The 19,352-nt window shown below is 45.3% G+C and overlaps 1 long non-coding RNA gene across 1 annotated transcript; it reads left to right on the plus strand.

Moving 5' to 3' along the window:
• Nucleotides 1-18: 18 nt before the first annotated feature.
• On the plus strand, nucleotides 19-12,389 carry LOC138917521 (uncharacterized). Its single transcript, XR_011425722.1, has 2 exons — nucleotides 19-1,357; nucleotides 10,973-12,389. It is a non-coding gene; the product is annotated as an uncharacterized lncRNA (long non-coding RNA).
• The last annotated feature ends 6,963 nt before the right edge of the window (nucleotides 12,390-19,352 follow it).

Consider the following 19,352-nt stretch of genomic DNA (forward strand, 5'->3'; position numbering starts at 1 on the left):
GCAGCGCCCGGGCCGCGTGGACCCGCCCCGCCCGGGCCGCGGGGAGGAAGGGGCTGAGCGGGGCGCTGGGCCGGGATCCCCTGCAGCTGGGCCCGCGCACAGCTGGCCTCGGGGCGGCGGCTGCCCCGCCCGCTTTCTCACTTCTGGAGCGCTTAGAGGGTGGAAGTGAACCTCCGCGGAGAAGAGCAAGAGAAACCGCAGAAGACACAGGCAGCCCCCGTCGCCGGGGTGTTGCTCAGTTACAGAAGGACAAACAGCGCGGTTCCTTTTCCTCTGGGGAGATTGCACGTTGACTCTTTTTGCTTTTTTTTCATTCGAAAGTTGCTTCTGTGACTCTTTGTCTACAAAATGCACGGTTCCCCTTTCGTGACAAGAAATTGAGAGTGTGCGTATGTTTGCAGGAGAAGCAAAATCTAACGCCACCCTAGCAGCCTCTCCAAACAACCGCGAGTCCTGGGCTCCACCCCAGGTCGGCCCCCTCCCCCTCCCCCTTCCCCTACTGAACTATCGCCCAGTCCAGCTGGGGTCGCACACCACAAAAACCTTTTCTGGCTAAGCTTTTGAGGAAATTAAACTGCATGTGGCTGTTTTAAAAGGCGGGTTTTCATGCGGTCACCTGAAGCTGTTTTTCTCTTTGTGCCTCAGAGTGAGAGGATCTGGAGGAAGGCGAGACTCCTCTGTATCTGTGCCCTCTCCTCCTTGTCAAACGTGGAGAGTGTGGGGGACCAGATGACCGGCAAAATAAAATAACTCGGGTAGGGTTGTAAGAGATTATTTAATTGAAGAAAAGGTGGCATGTGACACCATTTTTAAGTATGCAAAGATACAGAGAGTGGCCAGCTGTTTTCCATCTCGTAGGGGCGATGCAGTCAGTCCTCCTCAAACTTGCTGAAACTCAGATGCTTGGACCCCACCCTCGGAGTTTCCAGTCGAGTGGGTCTGGGCTGGGGCCCATGAATTTGCATTTCTAACAAGCTGCCGGGTGATGCTGGCCCTGCAGATCAGCAGACCAGGCCTACAGTATGCGGTTCTGGTCGGAAGCCGGCACAAGGGGTTTCAGCCCAACTTAGGGAACGCTTCATCAGACAGCAGAGCAAGAGGATTCTCTCCCCAATCCTCCAATTTTTAATGTTTTTTTCTGGAGGCGTTAGATTCTCACTTGGTTGGAATAGAATGAGTGGGGTTTTTCTTCCTTAAAAAGCAGATGCTTCTAACTGTAGGAGCAATTCAAAGGTGAAACGGCCCCATTTTGAGGCACAGCACCCCAGCAGTCAGTGTTCACAGAGGAGGACATGTTCGAGGAAATGTGTTTCAGGACATGCTGAACTGGTTCATTCCATCTCTATGATTCCATGGGGTAAGTACTAACAATGAAGCCCTTACTTGCACGTATCAATTTTCAGTGTAAGTGTATGATATAGGGCCCAAATAAGTGGGTAGTCTATGTATTTAGAGGTAGAAAAACATTACTGTAAACTAGAATGATGAAGGAAGGCAATAGGATTTGAAAGTACGGTTTGAGGTGGACCTTGAAAAATTGGTAAGAGGTGGACGGAGAATGTTCACTCCTGAAAGTCTGGACTGGGGCCCATAGATTTGCATTGCTAACAAGGAGCACACTGACCATCAGGCTAAGAGGACAGTATCCCAGGAGCTTTGGAGAGCTCTTCTAGGTTTGGGGAATGGGAGATGTGTGATGCAAGGCCGTTTAGGGAGGGTGAATCTTGCAGCAGGTTAGAAGACAGATTAGAGCGGGGCAACCTGGAGGTGCTAACAACTGGGGAAGGGGCTATGGCAGAGGGTGAAGGGAGAGCAAAGAGAGTAACGAGGCTGACACCAGCAAGAGTGAAAAAGGGGAGTTTTAAGAAAAATAAGTTGGTGCCATCAACACTTAGATAGATATCCCAGATAGTAATGAGTAGATTGAGTAAATATCTGCTACTGGTAGCAAATGAAGGTTAAGCATAAATAGGTGATCTGCAGGAGAGTAGGTCTAAATTCACCTTCAAGCTGGTCAGTTCTTCTCTGAGGGCTCCGGGGAAGTTCAAGGCTTTGTCGTGGCTAATGTTTCTATGAAGAATTTAATGCAAGAGGAAATTCTAAAGGCAAATGCTCCTGATTTTTAGCAAGTGCTGAAACTAATCTTTGAGATTTCAGTCTGCATTCACCGTGTAACAACAGTACTATCTCCCAGATCACGTCTCGGCAGAATCTCAGAAAAGAAACTTGTCTGCAGAATCCTGGGCTATTTTCTCTTAGGGTTTGAGATTGAAGAGCGATTCAAATAAATACGAGGCAATGTGCCAACTCACATCGCCATATGACTATGCTTGCAAGAATATTAAAAACAAAACTGAGACTGCTAGGGAAAAATGTTTTTTTAATAAAGCAAGAAAATTTTTTTCTTTAATGTAAAACAAAAGATGACATTGAAAACTACGAGACGTGGTAAAACAATTTTTAAAGCAATATTCTTCAAAAATTTTTGTTTACTCATCTCTCTTCTTTTGGTAAGTTGAAATGAGCATAAAGGTGTTTGAAAAAAATGCCACTTTGTTTTTATAACAATAACATTATTTATTTGATTTAACAGCATCAAACAGGATAAAAATGCATGTTTGAGTAAAACTTGGCACAAAAGTTTAACATTTCATTCACCTTTGAAATGATTTGGTAGTTTTCCAATAATACCATGTTATCGATCGTTTTAACATATTTACCAGAATAGGGACCAATGTGCTTTCAAAGCGTCACTGAAGTGAAGCAGGAAAAAATGGCAGGAAAGAAATTACTCAAGGCTTTTTCAAAGTCCTGGGAGCCCTTGGGTTAGTTAAAATTTTTAACTGTGTCCCAGAAAAAGATAGATGCTGAGCAGGAGCAGGAACGGCGCTTTACTGCAAAGGAGACATGTAGATCTAAAAAGGAAATTGCTATGTCCAACATCAGATTAAAAGAAAAAGAATCAAAAGAGAAATAAATGCAACAGTGTTGCCATTCTCAAAAACAAAAGTGGGAGTAGCAGCATCAGGGGAGAGAAGTGTAGAACTGATGGCCTCTTAGCATCCTTTCCCAGACCAGGAAACAGAGAGGCAGAGAGAGGCTGCGGGATTTCCATGGCTAAGGAAGAAGAGAGCCTCAACCACATTCCAGACCTCCTGAGAGTCTCTGCCCATTGCTTTTTCCACTGCACGCATTTTAGTTTGTATATCTACGTATATATTTTTTTTCAATGAAGTCCTTTTTCACTTCACTAAAAGCTTGTGATTTTGGACAACTTTCAAATATTTTGTCAATGTAAATTGGCCTGTTTATCTCTGCTTTGAAGTTAACGTTCTAAACAAATCAAAGTTTGGAAAGTCTGTCTAAACTTTAATTCGAGCAAATAAATAAATAAAACCATACGCCATTCCCTTATAATTTTTCCCATTTCACAGTTTAAGAAAGTTAGAACTCAAGTGACTCCAAAGATGATCCCCAGGGTACCCTGGAGATGAGCAGGAGGAGGAGAAGCATTGGTTCTAGGTGGCCACCTTTACTTTTTATCCCCTTTACCCGGCATTAATGTCCTCCATTGCATGTATCATCTGACACACCATATAGTGGGTTATTTGTTTACTGTTTGTCTCCTGCCTCTAGAACGTGAGCTTCTTGATCTAATTCTTCACCGCTGTGTGCCCAGGACCTCCAGCAATGCCTGGAATGTAGTAGCTACTGCTACATACTAAATTTATTAAATACTGATGAGTTTACTAAATACTGATGTGTACCAGGCACTATACTAGGAAGAGTTGTTACTTTCGATCCTATACCAACTCTGTGAGAAAGATATCCTTATCCTATTTCACAATGAGGAAATAGACCCAGAGAGTATCATAGCTGGTAAAGGGCAGCACTGGGTTTACCTGAGTCCAAACTTTTCCCCCAGCACGGAAGCCCCTCTCCTGTTCTTTTGACTAACAAATTGAACTACAAACGTCAACATGTTCACCTTCTGCTAAATGCATGTTCCCTTTCCCCAGGTGAATGCTAAAGGACCTACTACAAATGTCCCCAAGTCACCATCATCCATTTTCCATCACAAAGAACTAGGGACCTGGGTCTAGTCTGTGTCCAGACACCAGCTCTGGTTGTAGTTTGACTGATAATCCCCTGGAGTTCCCTGTTGGTCTGGTATGTATTAATGAGATATGATCTGAAAGGTGCTCAGGAAAGAGCTCTGCCACATACCAGCAAAGTTGTTCTGAATCAATTTATCAAAATCATCCGAGCTTTCCCTTCTAACTTCAAGTATGCTTTATCTTAATCTCGGATTGACCTATCTTTGGCAGTAGCTCTTAGTTCTAACTTTAATTTTCTCTGCCTGACTCTCATACCTCCCTTCTGGAACACTGTGTCTGAGTCGGTTGATGAGACGCAAACTTCTCGATGACCTAGGAGAGCGTGGATATTTTGAAAGAGGCTTCAGTATCAGGGAATGAAAATTAAAATACCCATTAGGTTGACAAAAATTAAAAAGTCTATCAAGTATGGCGAATTAGGAGCTCTCCTACAGTGGGAGGAGGAGTGTACTTTGAGCAATCATTTTGAGAAATAAGCTGGCCATCTCTAGTTAAGGTAAAGATGTACATTTCCTGAAATCCAGCAATTCCACACCTACTAAGATCCTCTAAAGCAGCTCCCACATTCAGGGAAACAAGCACAAAGATGATCATTCCAGAGAAAAACTGCAAGCAACCTAAATGGCATTTAGTGGCAGAATACATACACTGTGATATAGAAAAATATGATAGAGATTGATAAATAAATACAGTGTGATGCCATTCATGTGCAATTACAAACACACAGATAATATTACATAATACATACAGGGACATGTGCTTGTACTAAAAGTATGAAAAACATGCCCAGGAAGAATGTCCCAGATCGAATAGGAATAACCTCTGAGCAGCTAGAGAAGGGAATGAAAGCTGACAAGGTAGACCAGGAACATCAAATATATCGACAACATTTAATTTCCTTTTAAAAAACTGAAGCCAATATGGCATTTGTTGTATCCAGGTGGTACATACATAAATATTTAATATTCTACCCTCTGTATCTCTCTTTATGTTTGGAATGTTTTTCAAAATATTTTTTAAGAAGAAACATGTATTCTGTTAGTATAGGCAAATGGAAATAATGTCTTAGTTTGTTGGTTTACCAGTTTTTTAAGTTCAGATGCATTTAATTTTCTTGATCAAGGCAAATCTATATTATTTCAAAACAAAGCCTCATTGAGATAAACATATTGATGGTGGCAATTTGAATATGCAAACATATGTATCTTTCCAGGAAGGTGCTTATTATCTGATGAAGGGGTTGTAGCTTCCATGTCCAAACTCAGCTGCCCCAAGGGACTGCTGGACTGGCTTTTCCATTTGGGAACTAGTTCACGACTCCTGGTCCTCAGTTAAAACTCAACGAGAGCTAGCTCTTCCCTTTAATGAGTGGTCGGAGGGCTGACCATAGGATTTGTCTGCTGCCTAAGCAGAGATTGCCACTTTCACAAAGTACTGCTTAAACATTTTGGTGGGCCCCCCTTCATTTTAAAGCCTCTCTCTCTTTCTTTTTAGTGAGGAGGGGGTGGGGTGGAGTGGGTAACCAGCTGCTAAAGCTCAGCTTGTTAAGAGTTAACTTCACATCTGGATCTGGTCAGCCCGAGGCCAAGTGCAAAAGCTAAGAGTGAACCAAAGCTAAGAGTGAACCACAGCAAGGAAGGCAGATACCACAGTGCCTGCCTTTTGTCATACTATAAATACAACTGTCACCTCCAACTCAACAGACAAAACATCAGAATCAACCAATTCCACGTCACCCCCATCTACCAATGGATCTGTCCTCTGATTGCCATCCCCTGTTAATACACACATTTTCAGTCACTTAGATTCAAAACCTCCATCTTTTTGTATTCCTCCAGGATCGTTCCTTAGCTTCCAGGCACCAAGACTAGTGGTCCTTTGTGAATCTCTCTCATTTGATGATGTCTCTTCTTTCTTCTTTGCTCTCACCATCACCACTACCGCTCAGGTTCAAGCTCTTATGGTCCTACGCATGGGCTGTTCCAATGGCCATTCCTATTGGGGTTTTTCTCCTTCCTGCAACTTAGCTTGATTATTTCCCCCTCTGAATTCCTGTATCCAGTACTTTTATTGGTAGCCTCCTTTGAGAATTTAGCAAATACTACCTTAGTTGCTATTTATGTTTCTATTGTCCTCTTGATTAAAAAAAAATGGTTAGCACTCGGTGTACCCAGATTTCGCCTTTACTTCCCAAATAGTACACAAAAGAAATGACCCCAGAGGGCCTAAGACAGCAGTGTGGGAAGTTACAGCTGTTGAAAGCCCGCTCATCTTCCGTGTGTGGAATTCCAAACTAGGATTTTCCCCCTAGAGACTTTGACAGTGTAAAACTTGAGAGCTTTCCCGGAGTTGGAATTTGAATTTTGTCCAGCATTCAGTAGGTGCTCAATAAAGATTTGACAATCATAGTAAGAGATCTATTTGGGTCTTGGCAAGAGATGACATCAACAAATAGGGTCTGCCTGCTACACACAAAGGTCATCGTTTGATCGCTACGGTTTCTAAGCCAGGTCAGTAAAGCCTGCTGGTTTTTGAGGGCTTCTGTCCCGGTCAGCTCGGGTGGCTATAACAGAACACCATAGACTGGGGCCTTAAACAACAGACATTTATTTCTCACAGCTCTGGAGGCTGGGAAGTCCAAGATCAGGGTGCCAGCTGATTTCGGTCCCTAAGGAGAGCCCTCTTCCTGGTTTGCAGACATCTTGTCAAATGACAAAACTAAAAGAATTTAGTAATGAGTTTGATGTCCTTTATTCAAGGGAAAACAATCCACTGATGGGGGGCAGCACAGAGCCTCACAAGCGGGGGAGCACTCTTCCCGCGGGATTTTGGAGGAGATAGCATTTCGTAGAGAAGAGGCAACGTGGAAAGAGAGCATGATTGGCTAGGGGTTTGGGGGTCCTCATAAGGCCAGCAGGTCCTATTTTCTAGGGTCAGGTGAGCTAGCTAAAGCTGAGCTGGAGGATTGTGACTGGTGTAAATTGTGTTTCCTGTGAGTGCAGGCCGATTTAGGTTTGGATCTGTGATATGGGCTGGGCCACTGGGCGGCCTCCATTTTGTAGGTTCCAAGATCTATGAATTAACCTAGTCTTCACATGGCCCTTCCTTGGTACATGCCTGCAGGGAAAGAGAGATGTGCCTCTTTCTTTTTATAGGGACATTAACACCATCAAGAGGACCCCACCCTCATGACCTAGTCACCTCCCAAAGGCCCTGCCTCCCAGTACCATCACACTGGGGATTATAGCTTCAACATAGGAATTGGGGGGTGGGGGGCACGTCACATTCAGCCCATAGGTGCTGGTTTTCATTTTCCTAAAATTTGTGTATTCTAAGCATGTTGGAGTGTCAGAGTGGTTATTTTACCAGGTCACATACTTTGTGAGAGTTTACTATGAACAAAGACCACACGTGCAGAGTAAGGATGGCGTTACTCAAGGGAAAGGCAGAGCCTCGGCGGGTCAGCCACAAGGCCCACCCGGGAGGGGAGGCGCCACGGTCACCAGATAATCTCTGCTTAATGTTCTGTCATTTTACACCCTTGAAGGTTATTGTTGGATTTCACAAAACCCTCAGCCCTGCTTCCCACTCCAAGTGCTACGTGCTGTCTAGTAGTGTTTGTTTAAATTATTTTAAAATGAATTTAAATCATTCTCATTTTGCAAGTGAATTCTACAATCTCTTGAGAGGATTGAGGACACTCCAGAAGGTAAAGTTAAACAAAATACAACAGAGTTAGGAATTTATCTTTTGCAAACTATAATGTTAACTTTGAGTGTCCTTTAAGATGTGGTGAATTAAACTCTTCTGAATGTCTGAGTTTATATCGTCTCAGAAAATATGTTAATCAGTATAACTTCAATGCTTCGTTGAAATTACATGAGGTGCTCTTTTAAAAAGGAAAGCAAGCTTATAGCTGGAAATGCTATAGAGAGGATTCAGCTATTGGGTTAGGAAGTCCCTTTCAATAAGCAACAAAATCTTTGACCAAACTTCTGAAAATCTGGCCCCAATTCACATGCAATTCCTTTTCAAGATCACCAGAGATGTACCTAGGATTCCAAACCTCCAATGGCCAGAAGATCTGAACTCATTTTGATTTTATCTCTGATTTTCCCACTAATTTGTTTGTAAACAAACAAATTTACAAATAATACTTTAAAATCTTAAATGGCTTTTCCATTATTAGAATTATTTTCTAGTTCCTCTACTTAAGTTATTACTTCTCTGTGATAGTATAATTTTCAGCAGAATTCAGCTGACACTGGGTATCCACTCTATGTCAGGGTCTTGATCCATTTGATACTGCTTGGCCTCAAGAATTTGGTTTTAGAATTCCACTCATGTTGACTTCTCCTGATTAAGTTGCTCAGTCCCTAAAAATTTCCCAGGATCTGGTGGCCGAGAGCCACACAGGGACAAGGTCATACTTCTGGCTCCTCCTTCTCTGTAATCTTGCCTCTGATGAAAGAGACCTATTTTTTTTTTTTATTGAGTTCATAATAGTTTACATCAATGTGAGATTTCAGTTGTACATTATTTCTTGTCTGTCACCACATAAGTGCGCCCCTGCACCCCTTGTGCCCACCCCCCACCCCCCTTCCCCTGGTAACCACTGAACTGTTTTCTTTGTCCATGTGTTTGTTCACATTCCACATATGAGTGAAATCATCTGGTGTTTGTCTGTCTCAGTCTGGCTTATTTCGCTTAGCATGATTCCCTCCAGGTCCTTCCAAGTTGTTGGAGATGGGATGAATTTGTCTTTTTTTTGTGGCTGAGTAGTATTCCATTGTGTGTATATATATATATATATATATATATATATATATACTACATCTTCTTTATCCAATCATCATTCTATGTGCACTTGGATTGTTTCCATGTCTCGGCTATTGTGAACAGTGCTGCAATGAACATAGGGGTGCATATGTTATTTGGATTGTTGATTTCAAGTTGTTTGGGTAGATACCCAGTAGTGGGATAGTTGGGTCATACGGTATTTTATTTTTAGTTTTTTGAGGAATCTCCATGCTGTCTTCCATAGTGGCTGCACCAGTTCGCATTCCCACTAGCAGTGTGTGAGTGTTCCCTTCTCTCCACACCCTCTCCAACATTTGTTGTTTTTAGTCTTAGTGATTATAGCCATTTTAACAGGCATAAGGTAGTATCTTAGTGTAGTTTTGACTTACATTTCCCTGATGATGAGTGATGTTGAACATCTTTTCATGTGTTTATTGACCACCTGTATATCTTCTTTGGAAAAATGTCTGTTCATCTCCTCTGCCCATTTTTTGATCAGGCTGTTTGTTTTTTTATTGTTCAGTTGTGTGAGTTCCTTATATATTATGGAGATTAACCCCTTGTCAGATATATGATTTGCAAGTATTTTCTCCCAATTTGTGGGTTGTCTCTTTGTTTTGGTCCTGGTTTCTTTTGCCTTGCGGAAGCTCTTTAGTCTGATGAATTCCCACTTGTTTATTCTTTCTTTTATTTCCCTTGTCTAAGAAGACATGGTATTCAAAAAGATCCTTTTAAGTTCCATGTCAAAGAGTATACTACCTATATTGTCTTCCAGGAGTTTTATGGTTTCAGGACTTATCTTCAAGTCTTTGATCCATTTTGAGTTTATTTTTGTGGATGGTGTGAGATAATGGTCTACTTTCATTTTTTTGCATGTGGCTGTCCAGTTTTCCCAACACCATTTATTGAAGAGACTATCTTTTCTCCATCCTATGTTCTTGGCACCTTTGTCGAAGATTAGCTGTCCATAGATGTGCAGTTTTATTTCTGGGCTTTCAGTTCTGTTCCATTGATCTGTGTGCCTCTTTTTGTACCAGCACCACACTGTTTTGGTCACTATGGCTTTGTAGTACATTTTGAAGTCAGGGATTGTGATGCCTCCAGCTTTGTTCTTTTTTCTCAAGATTGCCTTAGCAACTTAGGGTCTTTGGTTGTCCCAAATGAATTTTGGGATTCTTTGTTCTATTTCCATGAAGAATGTCATTGGGATTCTCATTGGGGTTGCATTGAATCTGTAGGTTGCTTTGGGTATTATGGACATTTTAACTATGTTTATTCTTCCAATCCACGTGCATGGAATCTCTTTCCATCTCTTTATGTCATTGTCAATTTCTTTCAGTAATGGAAAGAAACCTACGTTAGGACATTTTTTTTTAATGAAAAGGAAAGGGAAGAGCCAATATATAAAATTACTATTTCCAGGTAATTTTCATTTCTTCCTCAAAGAGTTCTTGGGTCTCCACGACTTGGTGCTCTTAATAAATCATCTGTTGTTCTGCTTTAACAGCTCTCCAGTTTTGCTCGTTGCTTGTACATCGAGTGCCTTGTATACAGTAGGAACCCAATAAATGTTTGTCAAATAAATGAATAACTTCAATCTCAATTCTTTCCAAAATCAACTTCTCAGTGCATTCTCTATCACTTGCCTCCCTCAAATTGGGGTCCTAAAATCAATTTCTTGCCTGTCCCTGGGTCTTTGATGCCAATGAGCGCCATTGTGAAGGAGAAGTTCAGTAATATCCCATATTTGGTGAATGACCATACATTCAAACAGCGTCTGGATGCAGCAGAAAATTAACAAGTACTTGCATTGCAATATCTCCTACCCAGAAAAGAACAGAACACCAGCATAGCAGAATTATATAAAATATTGGTTGGAATTCAGAGAGAGAGTCAAGCGTGACATTTCTGAGAAGGAAAAAGCACCTTGGAGCCTCTTGGAAAGTCACTTCCATGCTTTCAATGCAAGGTCGTTCATTCCAACAAGCCAACCAGTTCAACCTCTAGAAATAGTCTCATGAAACAAAACGAAATTATGGTTTTGTCTTTCTTAGGAGCTGCCCACTGTGGACAGGACCATGTGGTAAGAATGAATTCAGCTGGAGGAAACCTTGTAACAGCGGTTCACACAGCAGCAGCTCCAGCTCCAGGAACCACAACAGGGAGCAAAAGTGACATCCACACATTCTAATCGCTCCACAGTCTAGGGACCAGGGCAAAAGAGAGGAATCAGGAAAAACCCAAGCTGTATAAATATAGGTGGGGGAATGACGGGTTATGCCTAAGAATAGAAAAAGAAAAACCCTCAGGGTCAGAGGAGGTGCTGAGCTGAGGGTAGCTTCAACGAAACTGTCTGGGGCAGAGTGCCATGCTGGTTTCCACTCGCTGGCTTAGAAGAAGAGAGCTTTGACAGAATTTACTGTGCCATGTCCTTCCTCCATTCGCAGCTTCTAAATGATTAATGGAAGGCCATAAGGATGAGGGGAGACTCCAGAGGGAAGTGTTCAAAACGATTACCTGCTTGGAAGAAAAGAAGCAGCCGGGAGGGGCTTTAAGAGAATCATTTAGCTTCTTCACCTGAGGGTAGGAGAGCCAAATAGTCACCTAGAGGAAGATGAGTTAGGAACCCTGTGAAACTGTGCCCTGAAGGGTCACTGGGAGAGGTGCTTCAAAACAACCGATGAGACTCGCTGAGATGCGGAAGGATGGCTGCGCCCTCTGCCCGGGGCGGGAGTCACTGGAGCTGGGCTTGTGGGCAGCTGTCCTGCCTGCCTGCTGTTTGATTTTAATTCTCATGCATCCTGTACTTAAGCAGTACCTGGACTTCTCTGCTGTTCAATTCCTCTGCATGTTTGACAATTTCTCTGACACCTCCTTGATGGGGGACTCCATGCTAAATGTTGAGGTGGCTGGAAAGAAAGGCTGTAAACCAGGCGCCGTGCCCTACAGCAGCTTGCAGTTCCATTCTGCTCTTGCCCTATTATTATTACGTTTTTTTGCAAAACTGTTATTCCAAAAGGCCAGCTGGGTCTAAATAACCCAGGCAAAGTAGTCAGAGTGGGATGGGGAAAGTTGTTCTGTTCACCTGGATGATCTTGTGATATTCATAAAAACATTGTTTACATGGTTAGTTTCACAAGAGTGTTTCAAAACTAACTAACCGAATGAAGAAGGCAATAGACGGGAATTTTAGGGGGGAAAAAGGCTCATTTTTATCATTTAAATATGTTATCTTTATTAACTAAAATGCATGTCCTTTTTAACGCTGAGCTCTTGGATAGCTATAATTGTCCAGTTAAGGTAGCAAGGTGGTATTCAGAACAGAGAAATATGTCTCTCAAAAGTCGTCTCCAAAGGCCTCAAAGTCGTCTGTCCGGTCTTGCTGCTTTTAAAAGTTGCAGAGACTCACACTCTGTGAGTGAGTTCAAATACTTCCTTTTATGCTGAATAAATAAACTTGCTTCCAAGTCAGGACGAGCAGATAGTTCCAAACACTAGACACATAATGGCATTTGGCATGGGAGTCCTGGATGTGGTCTCTAAAATCAGCTATGAGGACATTCTGAACCTTTTTTAAAAAAGCACAAATTCATCTTGTCATTTTTGGTACAAGTGATATTCATATGTACATAATATTCTCTCTCTTTATATGTATGTATACATATACCTTGCTATATCACTTGGTATAATAACCAGGCTTTTTACTCAGTCAAGTGTCTGGCAATGGGGGGGGAGGCGCTCAGAGTTCAGCAGGAGGGCATCAGGCAAGTGTGGTGGGATGGAGCTCACAGAATTCAAACGTCAACTATTTCACACTTTTGCCAGAGGGCATTCCTGAGCTCCACGAGGAGAAGGCTATTAGAGACCCTTGGCCCCCAAGGGCCTCAGGCCTGTTCCACTAATTTTTTAGAGGAGGAAACTGAGGCACAACGTGGCTGGAAGATGAATGATCAGATATCCTTGGTTTTGTGCTTTTTTCCCACTACAAAAGTTTTTCTTAGTGAGCAAAAGAAGGAAATCAGATAGGCTAAGTGCCTGGCCCAAGGTCATTCAGGGATTTTTGTCCAAGGTCAAAGTGTTGCTGGCTTGGGGATCCACCTGGAACATTCTTGACTAGTGACCAGGAGGCAAAGGTCTCATCTAGAGTTAACTGGGGCCTCTCCAGAGAAACGTTCCTGGGAAGGCTTTGCATCTTAGTTCTTTGGAGCTGGAAGGAGAGGAAAAAGAGAAAAGAATGGATTGAACCGTTTTCAGGGTCAAGGTATGGATCTGAGGTGTAAGGAAGCCGACAATGTTGCACTTGGCTCTTGGCTTGAATGGGTTTGATTGCTAAGAAGGGCCTCCTGCGGGTTAGATAATTTTACATTATGCATTCGAGCTGGAAAGAGCTGTCCCTGGAAGCAGACATGGCCCTGGGCAGACTCCTCCTTCACCATTTCCTGGTAGCCTTACGGGGCCCACAGATATGTCATTTAGCTTGTACTGTGCAGGCCCACGCAGTGTTTAAAAATAATCAAACTAGTTGCCAACATGTAAAAGAGCTGGTTGTTTTCTCCCTTCTCCTAAAAAAAACATCCAAAGACCAGAAAACAGAAACCTGGCCAGTGGGGCCCACATTCCCAGGCAGCAACAATGGTCTATGACCTTCGGTGCTGCCTTTTTACACGGGACCCAACCCCCAGGTCAGACAGAGCCCGCAGGCCCTGCCGCCACCGCCCGGGGCTCCCTGCCTGCCCGTGCCTGCCTCACAGCCTCCTCCTCCCCTGCTCTACCTGCCGCCCCAGCATCTATGAGCAACTGGGGCTGCAGACTTTTCTAACCCAGCTGTGCGCTCAGACTTCCCCCGCGGAGCCCTGCTCTGCCTCTCAAAGCCCTGCTGTCTTCCAGGCGGCATCCACAAACTGGACAGTTTCACACGCTTAAATCTTACACTCTCGAATGACACCATCCTCACAGGAGTTTTCTGGACCTGCTGGAAAGAGTCTGTATGGTGGTGCGAATTTTAGATCAGGCAATAGGCCGGGTGGAAAGAGATTTTGGTACAGGTGATCTGCCTGTTGTGCCAGCCTAGGGGGTTTCTGTCCCTTCTTGAGAGGGGACCCACCCGAGATTTGAGATCTCTAACTAGGTGGTAGGGTGGTGGAGCAGTTACAGCCCTCCCCAGAGCTGTCCCAGGAAAGGAGAGGAGGCCTCCCCACCCCCACAGCCACCTCCAGATGTCCCAGCAAGGAACTTCTCTCAGGGCCTCCTTCCGGGCCAGGCCAGCCTTGACTGGGAATCAAGCGCAAGATGAACCCATCGGAGCCACCTGTGATGCCAATGGGGCGCCAGGCCTCCTGGCAAAGGGTCAGCCACTGCTTAGGGAAACACGTTGCTCCTCCCTTGCCCTGCAGGTACAGCTCCAAGGTCAAACCAGGCTGGAGGGCGGCCAAGGCAGGACGGCACCAGCCTGGCAGCCCAGGGCACAGGGAGCTCATTTACCTATAATTTCACTCCTGCCTTTTCCCCTCCCCCGTGGCTGGCCCTATATGGTTCTGTTCTATGATCACCAGACTGGCAGCTGGTTTAGTTCCTACAGCTTTTCCTTCCCCTTCTCCAAACTTCTAGCTTTAGGAAGTACTTAACAAGTCTTATGTTTAAACGAGAACATGGCAGGGGCCTGGGAACCCTCAGGAACAACAGGCAATGACTTCCCTCATATCCCCCAGCCTTTGTTCCCAGCCCAGAAGTTACCGGATGAGTGTGGAAAAATCATGTGATCTGAGAGACAGCAAGGGAAGGAGGCGAGAGAGGAAGAGCGAATGAGAGAAAGAGAACAGAGATTGGGAAGCAAGTTCTTAAAGTTCCAGGGTCCCTGGCAAACATGGCTAATTTGCCTAGGTTTGCGAGAACAGGAGATTTAATGAGCTTAATTTCAAGTTATATAATCTATTATCAGTCTACACACGGATTCACAGCCCAGATTTAGATCTAGGAGGAAAAAAAGTGATGGAAAAACTGAGGGCCTGCAAATTCACTGCTTAAAAATAAAATGGCCAATTTGCTTCATTGTGAGCATCTTGATTCTGTAGGGAGATTATCAGGTATCAGGAATGACTTGTATGAAGTCAGAGCACATTTGTTGAGTGGCTGGTGAGTGCCTAACCTCCGCTCTCAAGGAATCCATAGTCTAGCTCGGTTAAGAAGGCATGGAGTTTGGAAAGGATTAATAACAGCCGATGTTAGCCAAACAAGGTCAGAAGCTGTAGGAATAAGAACATTTCTTAGCCAAAACCAGTGCTGTGAGTTTTTAGATGAAGAGAAAAATAGACCCTTTGCAGAAGGTTTTGCTGAATTTGGCATTTGGTTTCTACACAATATCAACCCAGTGTTTGCCCAGACAAGAACTATGTCCTATTTCTAGCATCTAGAACATGTTGACACACAGTGTAAGGGCTCAATTCATGCTTGTTGAATGAATGAGTGAATGAATGAATTCAGGTAAAGAAGGCAGACATCTTCCTCGGTTCTTCGGCATCCCTTTCAGGCACACTTCCCAGCAGAAGCAGATTATCAGGGTCATAAGCCCTCCCCAAATGGGCCAAGACAGCACTCTTGGCCAGACTCCTTTGCCAGCACAGTCTGGAGTAGCAATTATGTTACTTATAGCCAAGTGACCCTGGGCAGGTGCCTGTGTCCCTCCAGCCACTGTGCCATCTGTCAAGCAATACCCACTTCCTGGGGTTGGGGAATGTCAAGAGAGAGTGCAGCAAAGCTCTTAACAAAATGCTACGGGGAGATCAGAAAAGAAACCTGCTTTTGTACAACCCGTCCTAAATCGCATGTGAGAAAATTGCACATTACCTGCCCTAAGAGACCTGTTTAATTATTTTTAAGAAAAACTTTCTTTGGTCCTTCTCTTTCCAACTTAAAAAGAAGACTTTGTTCATGGATAAATGTAATTTTTGGGGAAAACATGCACTAGCATGGCAAGCCAGGAGAACCAACCTTTAGGGGAGGACTCACGGCCTCCCCCAGAGCAGACCAGGGCCCCCGCCTCCCGCAACGTCGGCGGACAGGATTAAACCTAGCGGTGACGGCTGGGCGGCATTTCTGTGGCAGCCGCCCCGCACCCACGGCACCCTGCAAGCCGCAGCTCCCACCTTCTGCCACGCTGGAAGCAGGCCATCCGGGCGGCTTGTTCAGTGCTCAAGCTTATCAGTAAAATGAGCCTTCAGAGGACAGGTTTGCCACGGGACAAAGGGACAAAGTCCAGGTAACCGGTCACGCACACGTCTTTCTCTGCCACAAACTCCACCCTCAAGCCAGTTTGCTCCCCCATGAAACGGGGGGACTTAGAAATTCTGCAGGGATGAACGATGACATTGTCACTGGAGGGGACCAGAGGGTCTGATTTCCAGGAAGCAATCCCAGCCTGAGAGACAGGGCTGCCTCCGGCGTGTAGGTGGAGGCAGGGAACGAACGGGGCTCTGCAGGGGGGGCAGACCTGGGACCCTGGGGCGAGTCTATGTGGGGTGCTCTGAGGAATGCAGTCAGACCCTCCTGTCCCCAGTCCCTCTCCTAGAAGCTCCTGGGTAACATGGAATCAGATGATGCCAACAAGAACCAAAAAACAAAAAACTCCTCTCTTCAAAAATCAAAAACGTGAATTAAGTGAATGCACGCTTCAGTGATTTTGGGGTGGGAGTGGAAGAGAACATTTCCTAGGCAAATGGAACAGCCGTTGGTGAGGACTCAGCTGAGAGGTTGTGAGGGTGGTGGTTAAAACACACACTGTGGTTCCACCCTTTACGAGCTGAGTGACTTAGTCTAAGGACCCGTTTTCTCCCTGTGCACAGGGGGTGACAATAGCAGCAGCTCATAAGCTTGTGGTCAGGATTAAATCAGATACTGTATGGTAAACGCTTAGCAAAGGGGGGGGGGGGGTGGCATGCTGTCAACACTCAAGAAATAGGAGGAATTATTGGTGATAATGAATCTTATAAAATCCCGCCAGGTAAATGTATTAGTTTGGGGTTGGCCAGAGAAACAGAACCAGTAGGATGTGTACATACATAGAGGGAGAGATTTATTTTAGGGAATTCGCTCCATGGGTATGGAGGCTGGCAAGTCCACTGCAGGGTGGGCCAGGACAGGGAAGAGCTGGTGTCATGGTTCAAGTCTGAAGGCCGCCAGCTGCCAGGACTCCTTCTTGCTTGGGGAAGTCAGTCTTTTGCTCTATCCATGCCTTCAACTGATTGGATGAGGCCCACCCACATTATGGAGGGCAATCTGCTTTACTCAAGTCCACCAATTTAAATGTTCCTCTCATCCAAAAACACCCTCCCAGAAACACCCAGAATAATGTGTGACCAAACCTCTGGGTACTGTGGCCTGGCCAAGTTCACATGTAAAATTAATCATCCCAGTAGACTTTACTAGCCCCATTTTAAGTGAGAAGCCCAAGGTTCTGAGAAGCTAGGACAGTTGTCCAGGGTTTATACCTGGTAGTAAGCTGAAAAGCTAGGATTCAAACCCTGTGGTCGACCTGGGCCCAGCACATTACCTGGACCACATGGGCCCTCAGGATTTGCTGAATGTGCTTACATCTCCCGCACCCCGGTTCTTACCCCCATGCTGCATCCTGGAGGGACGGGGCACAGGGAAAGATTATTTTACTGAGGACAGAGGAAGGAGGGAAAAGAAGGAAATGGAAGAATGTTTGGCAGACTTTGGGGGAAACCAGCTGAGTTGTGGGGTGAGGTGAAGTGCAATGGGGACCTGAGCAGTGGCTCTTAGTGGGGTTTTGGAGGAAATAGAGAGAGAGAGGCAAAGGTGACAAGGACAGGCCTGTGCCCTGGCCTCAGGCTCCTACTCCAGGCTGCTCCACACCCAGTGGCTGGAGACAATGTCTAAGTAGGTGAGATGTGAGTGTGAGGCCTGAAGCAGAAAAGGGAGCTGTGAAGGAGGGACAGTGTCCAGACAGGGGCCTCAGAGAACGCAGAAGCCTCAGGCCGGCGTGGCTGGACACGGCGAGGTCCAGAGTTAATTAGTGGTGGAGGCTGGGCAGCTGGTGGAGGACGTTGGATTTCCTCCTAAAGGAGATGGGAGCCATGGGGGTGGGGGGTGGCGGTTTAAGCTAGGGATGACATCACACCACTCGGCGGGGGGCTGAGCGATCAGGTGTTTTGGATTTCATCCCTCACCGAAGACCCCCGTTTGGAGTGGCTGCCCTTGAATCTGAAAACAGGCTCTCTCAAACAAACACTGGAAAAGCTATTAAATTTAAAGTCTAAATATTCAACAAGGAAGGCTCGTCCCACCACACTGGAACATTCGTCTGCTTCCCTCTTCCCGCTGGCTCCTGAAGGCCCATGATGGACGGAGGGCCTGAGCTTCTGGGGCTCCCTCAGTCCTCCACTGCCCCCTCCCAGGTCTGGGCACCGGTTGCACCAGTGGCCGAGAGGATGGCTGGCCCAGAGCAAATGACACAGGCACCAGAAAGAAATGGTTGGACCGTCTGCCGAGGGAGAACTCTGGAGCTAGAATGTCATCACTGTCAATTTAAAAACATAAAAATAAACACAAACAAGCAAAAGAAAGAAAGCTCTACCCCTAGGGAGTACACACCTACAGGTTGATTTGATTGAACCAATGACTGATCATTCCACTAACACCGGTGCTGTGAGGGAGGGCTGCAGTCAGCAAATATGAGATAAACATGTGTGAAAGAGAAATGGAGGCACCCCAAGAGTTTAGAGTTCCCTGGGGACAGAACAGAGTTCTTCTTCTCTGTAAGGAACCCCTGGGTGTAGCCTTCAAACCCCAGATTATGGAGAAAAAAAGATTTAACACCAAAATAGGCACAGATCTGAGAATGATAGGATTCAAGTTCAAAGAGGCTAGGGATGGACCATCTCGTACCTGGAAAGCAGTGGGTTTCTGAGGCAGGAGGGCGGCCTGCCTTTGGCTGTGATCTCAGGAACCATACTCACAGCATATTTGGCTGGCGCTTCCCCCGTCTATGGGTTCTTTAAGTTCCCCTGGCGGTCTCAGGGCCGCGATGGGGTAGCGTGGGGCACGACTGACGGGCCACTGTGCTCACAGCGAAAAACACCAGCGCGCTGAAGGAGCGGGGAGAAGCCCTTCACGGGAGAAGACCCACACCCTTCACAGGGGGATGGCGGCAGGCTCCTGGGGTGGGGGGCGCCTGAGGGAGGGGCCGCTTTATGAAGATGCCTCGATGTGGTGCCGGGGCCAGGGGCTAAGACATCCCATAAAAACTAATGAAACCCTGGAGGGCTGGACTGGAGTTCTTCAGACGCCAGACTGAGAGTGTTTTCCTTTGAAACTGGCCGAAGTCAGTTGAAGGCAGATTAAAAACAAGTATTACCCCCACAGAGGGGGTGGTGAGCATATGGATTTAACTAAGACACATCCCACTTCCTTTTATGG

This window comes from Equus caballus, chromosome 14 (genome assembly GCF_041296265.1).
Source record: "Equus caballus isolate H_3958 breed thoroughbred chromosome 14, TB-T2T, whole genome shotgun sequence".
Taxonomy (NCBI): domain Eukaryota; kingdom Metazoa; phylum Chordata; class Mammalia; order Perissodactyla; family Equidae; genus Equus; species Equus caballus.